The sequence below is a fragment of the Tamandua tetradactyla genome, chromosome 5 (assembly GCF_023851605.1).
Source record: "Tamandua tetradactyla isolate mTamTet1 chromosome 5, mTamTet1.pri, whole genome shotgun sequence".
NCBI classification, from domain to species: Eukaryota; Metazoa; Chordata; class Mammalia; order Pilosa; family Myrmecophagidae; genus Tamandua; species Tamandua tetradactyla.
This window is the reverse complement of record NC_135331.1, coordinates 189,630,767-189,643,629: the sequence shown is the minus strand read 5'-3', so window position 1 is coordinate 189,643,629 and position 12,863 is coordinate 189,630,767. Positions and strand designations below refer to the sequence as shown.

The 12,863-nt window shown below is 42.2% G+C and overlaps 1 protein-coding gene across 9 annotated transcripts in view; it reads left to right on the top strand.

Moving 5' to 3' along the window:
• PTPRK (protein tyrosine phosphatase receptor type K) overlaps positions 1-12,863 on the top strand; it is a 587,191-nt gene that overhangs the window by 401,235 nt on the left and 173,093 nt on the right. The gene's annotated exons all lie outside the window — the stretch shown is intronic.

Below are 12,863 nucleotides of genomic sequence, written 5' to 3'. Positions count from 1 at the left end.
TCTTTTTCTGTATAAATACCTGCAGCTAAAATTTTCAGCACACTTCACTCTTTATGGTTGAATTTTGGACTAAGAAATCCTTGTTAGAAACGTGTCATTTCCACCATGCTTTGCAAGTAAAATGGTGACATCAGCATCAGCAGCACTGAGGCGCTCTGTGTGGAGAGTTGCTCTCTTATTGGCATGGAGAGGTTGACACCTTCCTTCAGCTGTGGCTGATGGGCAGCTGGGACCAGTGTCTGGTTCAGAGGGGGGCAGACGTGTACCAGAACTGCAGGAATGAAGGCTTTCTGTGTCATGTGCTGTGTGCCGGTTTCTCCAACAGACTCGTGGTAGCACATGTAGGATTCAGGTTGTATGTGCGCATAAATTCCTGGTGGAGGGTGGAGTCGGGTTGACACGCGCACACTAAATGAAACGAAGTGTGGCAGAAACTGAGCAGCTGCCACTTGTGCTTTGTGCACGTGGTAATGGTGTCATTGGGTGGTCCAGGAAGAATGTATGGGGAAAGTCAGTCATGTTGTCTGGTGTACACCTTAATCGGGAAAAGTGGGAATCAGAGGAAGAGACTGTAATAGTCTACAGAAATTCTTGTTTAAAAATGCACAGTCGGTAACTATTTTTATACTTGACCTTTTTTACCTTATACAGTATTTTTAGTGTGCATTTCATTCTGTTGCTTCAATTACAAAAGTAGAATGTTTTTGTATTATAATGATATAGTGTTCTGTAGTCATTTGTCTGAAAAATGGTTTTGACCTTTGAAGGCATAATGTATATATACCAATGAGGCTAATTTTTTTTTTTTTTTTTTTTAAAGGAAAGACAGAGAGAAGGAAGGAAGGATAGAAGGAAGGAAGGAAGGAAGAAAGGGAAACATCTTTAAACATTTTCTTGTTTTATTGTATTCTGTTTCTCCGTTTTTGTTACATGGGCTGGGGCCGGGAATCGAACCGAGGTCCTCCGGCATAGCAGGCAAGCACTTTGCCCGCTGAGCCACCGCGGCCCGCCCCAATGAGGCTAATTTGTTTAAATATTTTATGCGCAATTGATTAGGTAGTATCATATTTTCTGTTAGTGAAGAGATCAAAACTAAAAAAAACTTAATGAGGCTGTTTGCAACTTTTGAATCATATAAACATAATCCTGGCACTAGCTCCCTCTAATTGTGCATTATTCATAAATACAGGGAAAAAATAATCTTTGAATATTTAACCATGCTTTCTTAAAATCTAGGGGATAGTGGTTTCAGGATTTCCCCTTTTAAAACTTAACATGATTTTGTTGTTGTTTTTATATGCTCTATGGTGGGGGTTTCATTTCATCCTTTTTCCACATGAGTATCCTGTTATTGCAGCACCATTTGTTGAATTTTTGTTGTTTGTTTTTTCGTTTTTTTTTGGGGGGGGGGGGTGAAGTGCACGAGTCCAGGAATTGAACCCAAGTCTACCTCAGGCAGGTGAGAATTTTACCATTGAGCTGCCCTTGCACCCCCTCTAGCATAATTTTTTTTAAAAACACTTTTTTACAGCTCTACTTGGTTTTAGGAAGACATTTACTCCACAGATATCCTAATTTCACTTGTGTCTGGAAGGGCACTGGAAGATTTTCAGCCAAAACCGCAGTGGGAGGTGGATATCTATTATCTGTTGAGATGCTGAGATGCCTTGGAAAAGGAAGGAGCTAATTTGACTGTTGCCCAGTAGTTAATAGGCCCCCCTGGCTCAGACGCTCAGCGGCTGCCCCCTCCACAAGCTGCTGCCAACTCGAGCGTTCACGGTGGGGCTCTGTCACCTTCTGTGGTTCACGTGAACTTTTATTAGATCAAACATCCTGTGCTCGGCCCACACCTGACCACCCATGTTTCACCGCCAGAGAAGTAGTTTTTCAGGCAGCACACAGCTAAGATGTGGAAGGCTGCCAGAGTCACAATTGCTGCTTTAGGTCCCATTGACTTTGACAGAAACCCATGGCATGGATTGAATGCTCAAAGCTCTGTCCCTGCACAATCTGTAGTGTGTTATTTCAGTTGCGCTTTTTACTGCTTCTTAGAGAATTGATTTTTCTTTGCAGTGTACCAGCATCCCTTCAGTTCTCTTCCCTTAAAAGGAAAGACAGAAAGGAAAAAAAAAATAGTGCGCACAAGGTATTTGGGAAGACCAACCAAAGATAGGCATGTCCGCTCCCTTGAGGATGTGGGCAGGTGGAAGTTATGAGCTGCAGGGACGACATTGCTCCTCATGCACCCCGAGTTTTCTATAATTCTGCAGTGGAAGAAGTGACCCCCGGATTGTGCAGCTTTCAAACCAAGTTCCTTTAACTCTAATTCAGTCATTTAGTGGCTTGAATATGCTTTATATTGCACATCCTTGTTCCTTAATGGTCAAGTTTCCAAAGAGTTTTGGGTATCTAATTTAGAGGTAAAACAGGCATTCTCATTTTTATATATTTTCCAATCACAGTACCATCCGTTGGCCCCACTCTAATCCAGATGGCAGTGGGAGAAGCACAGGGCTCCATCCCTTCATGGAAGCTTTGATCAACCAGCATGAACTGGCAGAAATACTTTCTCAAAGTTACAGGAAACAGTTCAAGGACTGCAGTAGCAGAGTGAGCCCTGGATCCAGTAAAAGGCGTCCTACAGGTGGGAGATCTCATGGTGTCCTGGCTGCACCCCCCACCCCCCAGCCTGGGGTAGAGACGCTCACTATCAGAGCAGCCCTTGGGGTTGGTTTCTCAGGGAGCTGGGCTGCCTTTGCCTCCATGACGAGAGCATATATGCCTGGTCCGTGCCTTTTCATGGCAGCGTGAGGGCCTAAGCTGGGGACACCTTGCAGGTTCACCTTTCCAGAACTTTCCCTGTGTGTAGAAGGCCATCCACAGAGCTCCCCAACAGAACTATGTGGCAGAGCTGTCAAATCACAGCTGCCTGGGCAGAGATTTCTGGCTGTAGGACATACAGTGCAGGGCTCAGGATCATGTGATAACTGTTTCCCAGGGGAGAGGAGACACATGTATCTCTGTAAACAGCTGTGCGCACACGTCCAAGATAAAACCCATGTGGTGGCCCCTACCTTTTGACTTGGAGCTGATCTCTAAACTCATTGTATGGGTAAGCTCTGAAGGAGAAGACTCTCAAAATTCAATCGTCAGCACTGGGCAAGCTGGTTTCTTTTTTTCTTCTGTTTCCTTTTTTGTTTTTGTTTTTGCTTACTCTTAGCATTCAAGAAAAGCTCTGTCATAACCCGAGCTGTATTCAGTCTTAATGAAAGAAGCCTCGATGAGTAAATTCCAGCAATAACAATTTAAAATACCAAAATATCCAGGTTTCAACAAAAGATTACAAAACATGTGTTCTAGTTTGCTAGCTTTCACTCGTTCTGCTTCTACCACTTTGTTCCCATTGGATTCCTTAATGCCTCAGTCATCATCCAGACTCTTAGACGTTGAACACAAAGCACTGGGGCAGTTGTTCTAGTTTGCTAGCTGCCAGAATGCAATATACCAGAAACAGAATGACTTTTTAAAGGGGGAATTTAATAAGTTGCTAGTTTACAGTTCTAAGGCCGAGAAAATGTCCCAATTAAAACAAGTCTATAGAAATCTCCAATCAAAAGCCTGCAGGGAAACATACCTTGGTTCAAGAAGGCCGATGAAGTTCAGGGTTTCTCTTTCAAGTGAGAAGGCACATTGTGAACACAGTCAGGGCTTCTCGCTCATCTGGAAGGGCACATGGTGAACACAGCATCATCTGCTAGCTTTCTCTCCTGGCTTTCTGTTTCATGAAGCTCCCAGGAAGGCATTTTCCTTCTTCATCTCCAAAGGTCACTGGCTGGTGGACTCTGCCTCTCATGGCTATGTTGTTCTGCTCTGCTCTCTCTGAATCTCCCATTCTCCCAAATGTTTCCTCTTTATAGGACTCCAGAAATTTATCAAGACCCACCCAAATGGGTGGAGACATGTCATCACCTAATCCAGTTTAAGAGCCACTCTTGATTGAATCACATCTCCAGGAAGATCTAATTACAATTCCAAACTGACAACACTGAATAGGGATTAGAAGAAACGGCTGCCTTTACAAAATTAGGATTAGGATTAATAATGGAACTCAGGACCACAGTAAAAATCATAAAAAATTTCTCTTGAGGATTTCATCAGCTGATTGGAGCTGACAGAATAAGGAATCAATGGATTTAAAGATAAGACTATTAAAATTCCACACACTCTGAGAAGTAGAAAGAATGAAGAAAAGTGAAAAAATCATGTGGAACCTGTGGGAGTCCCAGAAGACAAAGGAGAGAAAGGGGCAAAGAGAATATCCAAAGAAATAATGGCAGAAAACTTCCCAAGTTAACAATAATATGAAGATACACATCCAAGACATTCAACCAACTCCAAACAGGATAAACCCAAAGAGACCCACACTGAGGCATATTATAATCAAACTGTCATATGTCAGCATTAAAGAGAGATTTCTGGAAGCCACAGGAGAAAAACTTCTAGTAGGTTATAAACAAGGGAACCTCAGTACAATTAAGTGCCGGTTTCTCAGAGGAAACTGTGGAGGAAAGAAGGCAGTGGGTTGACATATTTAAAATGCTGACGTATGCTAAATAATGCAGAAACTGGCATCTAAGAATCATATGCCTGGCAAAACTGTCTTTCAAAAATGAGGGAGAAATTAGGACATTTCAAGATAAACCAAAGCTGAGGTGTAGACCAGTCCTAAAAGAGATGCTGCAGAGAGTTCTGTAGGTCGAAAGGAAATGGCGCAGGCCATGGGTGAAAGGCACATGAGAAATAAAGATTTCTGGTAAGGGGAGTGATATGAGTAAATATGGATGCCAGTACTATCATATTTTTGGTCTGCAACTCCACTTTTTTACTTCCTACAGGATGTAAACGGCAGATGCATAAAATATAATAATAAATCAGTGGTTTGGAACTCACAATGTGCAGACAGAGGATTTGTGACGAGCGCTGCATGAAGGTGGGGCTGGGGGGGGTCCTAGGAGCAGAGTTTGTATATATTGTGGAGTTAATTGGTATCAAAGCAAACGAGATCATTATAGCTTTAGATGTTAATTTAAGCCCCATGGCAGCTACAAGGAAATATTAGAGAATATTCAAGCTCTTGGAAAAAGAAAATAGAACACATTTTTCAGGGGCAAGAGGCCGAGGGGCTGAGGCATTAATTCATAATCGGTATGGGTTTCTGTTTGAGGAGACAAGCAGGTTCCGTGGTGGGAGGCTGTTGCACCAGGAATGCGATTAATCCCACTGAATGGTGTGCTGGGGAACGCATGAGATGGGAAAGTTGATGTGGAATATATACTCTCACAACTGAAGAGAGGGAGAGCAGCTAAAGAGACTACCACCAACGAATGCAACGTGTGATCCTGGAAGGAATCTAACAAGGGAAAAGAGGAGGCACAAGGGGCATGATTGGACCACATGGGAAAAGGGGTTGTGAACTTCTGCTGTGTATTAATGTTAACATTGTTGAACTTGACAGCTTCATTTAAGGTAGTTTCATAAGCGAATATTCTTGTTCTTAGGAAATGTACGTGATCACAGTGTTAATTGTTCAAGGACAGGTGTTCAGTAAGTAGATTGACCAAGACAGATCTATAGACAGACAGGTAGATTGAATGATAGGGCTAATGTGGCAGAATTTTAAAATTAGTGATCTAGATATCTGGGGGAATAGGAGCATGTTGTAGTTCTCTTTATGTGATTTGTTATATTTTTGTAGCTGTCCCATAAATTTGAACATATTTCAAAAAAGCTCTGTCCTTTTACTGTGAAAAAGTAGTTCGTTATTTGGTCAGCGAACCCCCAGGTATTGAATGTAATTGCCAAATGAATCTTTAAGATGTGGCTTGTGGAGTTGCAATGGATATAAGCATATGCAAGAGTAAGTCTTCTGGTAAATAACTGTATGTAACCTGGCCTTTCCTAAGTAAAACTCTTTAAAACCAAAATAACTCTTTTTATCTCACTATCCTGGATTAGTGTTTTAAGAGAATTGCAGTGATTCAGTCACATAGAAGGAAACATTGATTCAATTGGCGATGGGTCCAGGGTCGTGAGGGGAGAGGGTCCCTGGGGTTAGAATGGGAGGTGGAGTATCCCTAGAGTTAAGGTGGGAGGTGGGGGTCCCTAGGGTTAGGATGGAAGGTGGGGTGTTCCTAGAGTTAGGGTGGGAGGTGGAGGGTCCCTAGGGTTAGGGTGGGAGGTGGAGGGTCCCTAGGGTTAGGGTGGGAGGTGGAGGGTCCCTAGGGTTAGGGTGGGAGGTGGGAGTTCCTAGAGTTAGGGTGGGAGGTGGACGGTTCCTAGGGTTAGGGTGGGAGGTGGGGGTCCCTAGGGTTAGGGTGGGAGGTGTGGGTTCCTAGAGTTAGGGTGGGAGGTGGGAGTCCCTAGGGTTAGGGTGGGAGGTGGGGGTCCCTAGGATTAGGATGGGAGGTGGGAGTCCCTAGGGTTAGGGTGGGAGGTGGACGGTTCCTAGGGTTAGGGTGGGAGGTGGAGGGTCCCTAGAGTTAGGGTGGTAGGTGGAGGGTCCCTAGGGTTAGGATGGGAGGTGGGAGTTCCTAGAGTTAGGGTGGGAGGTGGACGGTTCCTAGGGTTAGGGTGGGAGGTGGAGGGTCCCTAGGGTTAGGGTGGGAGGTGGGGGTCCCTAGGGTTAGGGTGGGAGGTGGGAGTCCCTAGGGTTAGGGTGGGAGGTGGAGGGTCCCTAGGGTTAGGGTGGGAGGTGGGAGTCCCTAGGGTTAGGGTGGGAGGTGGGGTCCTAGGGTTAGGGTGGGAGGTGGGGGTCCTAGGTTAGGGTGGGAGGTGGGGTCCCTAGGGTTAGGGTGGGAGGTGGGAGTCCCTAGAGTTAGGGTGGGAGTTGGGAGTTCCTAGGGTTAGGGTGGTAGGTGGGAGTCCCTAGGGTTAGGGTGGGAGGTGGGGGGGGGGTGGGAGGTGGAGGTCCCTAGGGGTGGGAGGTGGGGAGTGGTTGTAGGGGGGGTGAGGGTGGGAGGGGGTAGTCCCAAGGTTAGGTGGGAGTGGGAGTCCCTAGGTTAGGGTGGAGGTGGAGGGTCCCTAGAGGGTGGGAGGTGGACGGTTCCTAGGGTTAGGTGGGAGGTGGAGGGTCCCTAGGGTTAGGGTGGGAGGTGGGGGTTCCTAGGGTAGGGTGGGAGTGGGGTTCCTAGGGTTAGGGTGGAGGTGGGGGTCCCCTAGGTTAGGGTGGGAGGTGGAGTCCCTAGGGTTAGGGTGGGAGTGGGGTCCCTAGGGTTAGGGTGGGAGTTGGGAGTTCCTAGGTTAGGTGGTAGTGGGAGTCCCTAGTGCTAGGGTGGGAGGTGGAGGGTCCCTAGGGTTAGGGTGGGAGGTGGGGGTCCCTAGGGTTAGGGTGGGAGGTGGGAGTCCCTAGGGTTAGGGTGGGAGGTGGGAGTCCCTAGGGTTAGGGTGGGAGGTGGGAGTCCCTAGAGTTAGGGTGGGAGTTGGGAGTTCCTAGGGTTAGGGTGGTAGGTGGAGGGTCCCTAGGGTTAGGGTGGGAGGTGGAGGGTCCCTAGGGTTAGGGTGGGAGGTGGGAGTCCCTAGGGTTAGGGTGGGAGGTGGAGGGTCCCTAGGGTTAGGGTGGGAGGTGGGGGTCCCTAGAGTTAGGGTGGGAGGTGGAGGGTCCCAAGGCAGGTAGCTTGTCCCAGGAGTTGGTGGCATCTCCCCGAGTAGGGACATGTCGTGCTCTGTATTACATTTGTGCGCTTCCTGGCAGCAAGGTGTGACTATTCTGGATTTGAATAAAGGCTCGTTGACCTGTACATTGCAAGACTGATTATTGAGAATGCATCCTTTGAAGAAATGTAACGTGTGTAGAAATAGATTTGTTATTCCAGCTATGTGAGGAAATTGAATTTAAAATTACAAGACCGAAAGATTATCATCAGAATAATTAGAACAAATTATAGTCCACTATAAGTCACCTTCATCTCTTGACCTAAGTGATTATTTAACTTCTGCATTCCTGCCATCTGAAAATGTTCTGTAACTTGGAGAGAATATACTATCTCATAATTCTTACTGTATTCTTATAACAACTTGCCAAGCGATGGGAGCAGAGCTGTGCATTCCAAACTGGCAAGATGATTGTCTGAATGCGACATTATCTGATGACACTCAGAAAGCCCCTAAACATAAAAGATATGGAGAAATGCTTCATTGCTCTTCTTCAATGGCATTTTTTTTCCTTTGAGTCTAAGCAAGATTAATGTTCTCAACAGACATGATGACACATCTAGTCATGAAATGGCAAGTGTATTGAAAGTGCGAGTAGGGACATACCTAATAAAATGCACTTCCTTAATTTTCTTCCTGAATACTGTTAGTTTGAGATTGTCTAGAAGGTACTGATGTTCAGCTTGTAAATGTGTTGCATATGCCATTATGGTTTTTTATATTTATGTGTGTACCCTGTTTTTGTTAGCAGTGATAGATCACCTTACTTTGCCTTGTCTCCTGTATCTCAGAATAGTGATGGCATTTATTATTCTCTTCGGTTCAGTTTAGCACAATATATTCAGTAATTTCTCCGTTTAAGGTAGTGTGCAAAGTATGCCTTGTGTGAACATAATTCATGGGAACAAAGGAGAGAGTTGGAACAGAAGAGAGTTGGATCAGAGAGTGCGAACTTTGTTTTGGTGAATACTTAATTCCTGATGATCAAAACTAAATGATCCAATTTTTAAAAATCTAGTGGTATCACTTTGTAGCAATAGGATTTTGTGTGTGTGTATCTGATTGCAAGTGCAAGAAGACAGGGTATAGATTTATTTTTCATATAAGCCAAGTTATTAATGACAACATGCACGAAATGTAAATAATATTGGCATTAAATCCTGAATAACCATGATCAAATGGCTTTCTCTGAGGCATATGAAAAATCGTTTGGAAAGACACTGAGCTTATGTGTGGAGTAATCAGAATTAAATGAAGTAAATAGGTGTAGGCCCATTTCAGAAGCCAGCTAAAACCGGTCAATACTAAATCAAGTTAAAGGATAAGTCAAGTTAAGGCAAATTGTACAATTTTCAAAGCAAGAAAGAAGATTCAATTAAGTCAAAATTCCTGGTTCTACAAATCATGAATCGAATAAGCCAGTATACGCAAATAGTGGAAATATGTCTGGAGGAACCCAGGAGACCTGTTTTACCTCACTTTTCAGAATGGACACTGTTAACATCTCTAATTGAAACATCTCCTGTTATAGTACAATAAAGTTTAGGTTGATCTCATTTCTGTGGCCTTTTTTGCACCCATTTTCTATTCCATGACCATCTATTTGGTAGTTTTTATTAACTTGTAAAACCACGAAAGTAATTTACCTGTCAGACTTTTCCATCAAATATCCTAGCAGTCGGGAAGAATGGCAACTGCTGGGAATGTCCAGGATAAATTTGACTTTATCTCTGAGAACAAAGTTCCTTTGAAAATTTTGTTTCATCCTAATAATTCATGCACCTTTTGCATTCCTTACCTAGCACTCTTTTAGTGTCATTTCTCCTCTAAATGTTTGATATCCAGGAGGCTGGCTTTCATTATCTTATAGTTTCTCCTGTCTCCTATGGATGCAAGCACACCTTCCTCTGAGAGACAGAGTTGCAGATGTCGCTGTGAAGGAGTTTGCCAGGAACTGTAAAGTGGTGCTGTGCGGACAAAAAGGGAAGGAATGGTGCACCTGTGTCCACTGGATGGTAAGGAGCCGTTTCACTGGGCTGTGAAGGATGGCTGTGCTTTTGGTAGACTGGGAAAAATAAAAGAGGAGGAATCTCTAAGTTGAGGGAAAGTTTTTGGCATTCGTATAATATGTCAGTGATTTTCCAACTTCAGCGTTGAAAATCGTTTTAATTAAATCAATGTGAAAGCCAAGGAAAAAATACTTCCATAATCATATATTTATTTCACAAGGTTATAGAATTTCCTTGAAAGCTTAGCTGTGGAAGAAAAGAGTATTTTGGTAAAGACCATGATGTAGCTTGCTTTTGGATGACAGCCACATCTTACATTGGCCTCAACGTCCAGTTGATTTTAGCATTCTGTTTTGATTTCATGGTGTCAGGGAAATTCTCTTCATGTAGATAATTAATGCAGCTGAGAAAATGTATTTTAAGAGTTCATTTTACAATCACAGCATAATCTCCTATTAAGCTGATCTAGAAGTTTAAAAGAGGAGTCATTGAAAATTTTTATTTTAATGCTGAATTACAGAGAATTTAACTGCTGCTCACAAAGCTTACCAGGAAAGATTTCAGTTTGAGTGGAATAAACTAAGGTATTGTCAGGTACAATTTTAGAATGTTCTCAAATGTGTCAATGCTGTGCTCAGCCAGATATTCTGTCGGATTTGGAAAATAGTCATGTTTCCTTTATTTTGCATGTTGAGTTGAACTGCAAGTTTTGGTTTCATCAAAGACAGTTTTCCTCCAGGTAGAGGCACATTGTGAACGTGCCTCTCGAAAATGAGCTCATTCTGCTAAATCAGCAAGCCAGGCTTTTACATCTAAACTCTAGTTGAGATATTTATCGAACGGGGTTTCTTCAAAAGCACAAATAAAAAAGTAAATATTACTCTGATTTGAAATAGTCCACTAATAACTTGACCTACAGTGAAATTTGGTCTGTAACTAGACATTTTCAAAGATATTGATGAAATTTAAAGACTTCACATGAATAGGAGAGACAAGTCATAGGGCTTTTTAGCTCACATTCTCTTGAAAGATGCTGCACTCACTTAACAGCAAATACTTTGCAGTGCCGCATATCATACCTGCTTGAATATCATTCAGCTTTTTATAAAAGCTGCCACTCTTGTTTATCCTGCCGTTGCTTTAGAACTCTCAGTAAAGGCTTTGCTGTGCAGCCTTGGGGACTGTAGTACACCTGTCTGTGCCTCAGTACCCTAATCCAGAATGGTATAATTGTAGTCTTGTTTCATATTCTTGTGTTGTAACTATTAAAAGAGCTAACGCTTGCTTGTACTTGGCAGATACTATATATTCAATAAATTTCAGCTCTTATGATCTGCACTGTTTTTGAAATGAATGCATATTTAATGTCAGGGAAATGTTTTCTTTGTTTTTAATATCGTTACCTTATTGGGTATAAGCTAAAACAATCTCAGCCCTTTATGTTTAGCTCCTTATATTTTATCTCATGGGCATGTTGCTACCAAGATACTTTTGCAGATTTTCAAAGCATTTTACACACTGAGGTCTCTGACTCTTTTTATTGCCATAAGTGGTGATAAAAAGATAATTTTAAAAATTCCCCATATTAGAGAAACGTTTGGATCAGAGAAAGATTTTGTGTATATTGCTTTCATTTTCCTATTGTTGTCAATATTGTCTACATTGGGAGAAATATCTCTTTGTCCACTCATGATTTGTTACTTATTATTGATCCTTATTGATCCTTTACAGTCTTGACTTTTCCATCAACAAATTGCTTCAGAACTTATCTAGTGATAAAGTATTTCAATTCACTTGAAACATTTATAGCTACTAAAATTTAAGTAGGTGCCCACACTTGCAGTAAACACTGAAGCCATCATTAATATTACCAGCCCAGTAGGTTTATTTATTCTACACATATTAATTGAGTATCTGCTGTGCCAGAACTGTTTCAAGATGCTTGGGACACATCAGTGAACAGAACATGCATCTCTGTCCTTTGGGACTTATGTGCTATTAGGGTGAGACAGGGAATAAGCAATTGCATAGTATATAATCCAGTAATACAACGTGCTGGAGCGTGATAATAAGGAGAAAGTCCTCACCGTGACAAGAACATGGGGCAAAGACATATGCCTGAGCTTCAGTTCCCCATTGGACTGATTGCAGTGAATACACATAAAAGTAAAGTTCTCCCCTGAAGATTAAAGACAACCCAAGGCGATCCTCTCCTGCCACTCCTATTTATCCTCATACTGGAAATCTTAGCTAGTGCAATAAAATACGGAAAAATGAAAAAATATGTATCTGGATTATTCACAGATTATATGATGGTTTATGTAGAAAATGTCAAAGAATCTGCCAAATAAACTTCTGGAACAAATGTGTATTTAAAAAATGATCACGCAGTATAAAATCCCAATTGTATACCAACAATGACCAATGGAATATGAAGTAAAAAAAATAAAGACAGGTATGTTAGCGCCCCTAAGCAATGAAATGCTTAGGGATAAATCTAGCAATATATGTACAAGATTTGTACTTGGAAAATTCCAAAACACTGATGAAAGATATCAAGGAGGATCAAAATAGATGAGATATTCATGTTCATGGATTGGAAGGCTCAGTATTAAGATGTTAGTTCTTTTGAACATAATCTTAGGTTCAGCAGTATCCCATTCAAAATCCCAGCAAGCTATTCTGTAGATATCAATAAACTGATTCTAACGTTTATTCAGAAATGCAAAAGACCTAGAATAGCAAAAACAATATCGAAGAGCAGGCAGTGGTGGCACAGTGGCAGAGTTTGAAAGACAGTTTGGCAGTTTCCTACAAAGTTAAAATAGTCCTACTGTATGATCCAGCAATTGCCCTCCTAGATATTTACCCAATTGATTTAAAACTTATGTTCACACTGTGAGTGTTTTATAACAGCTTTGTCCATAATCACTAAATTGGAGACAACTAAGGTGCCCTTTAATTGGAAAAAAAAACGTGGTATATCTATATAGTGAAATACTAGTTAGCATTAAAAGTGAGTGAGCTTTTAAGACACACATATATATGGATGACTCTTTAATACATATTGCTAAGTGAAAGAAGATAGTCTAAAAGGGGACATACTGCATGTTTTTAATTCTACAGTATTCTGGAAAAGGCAAA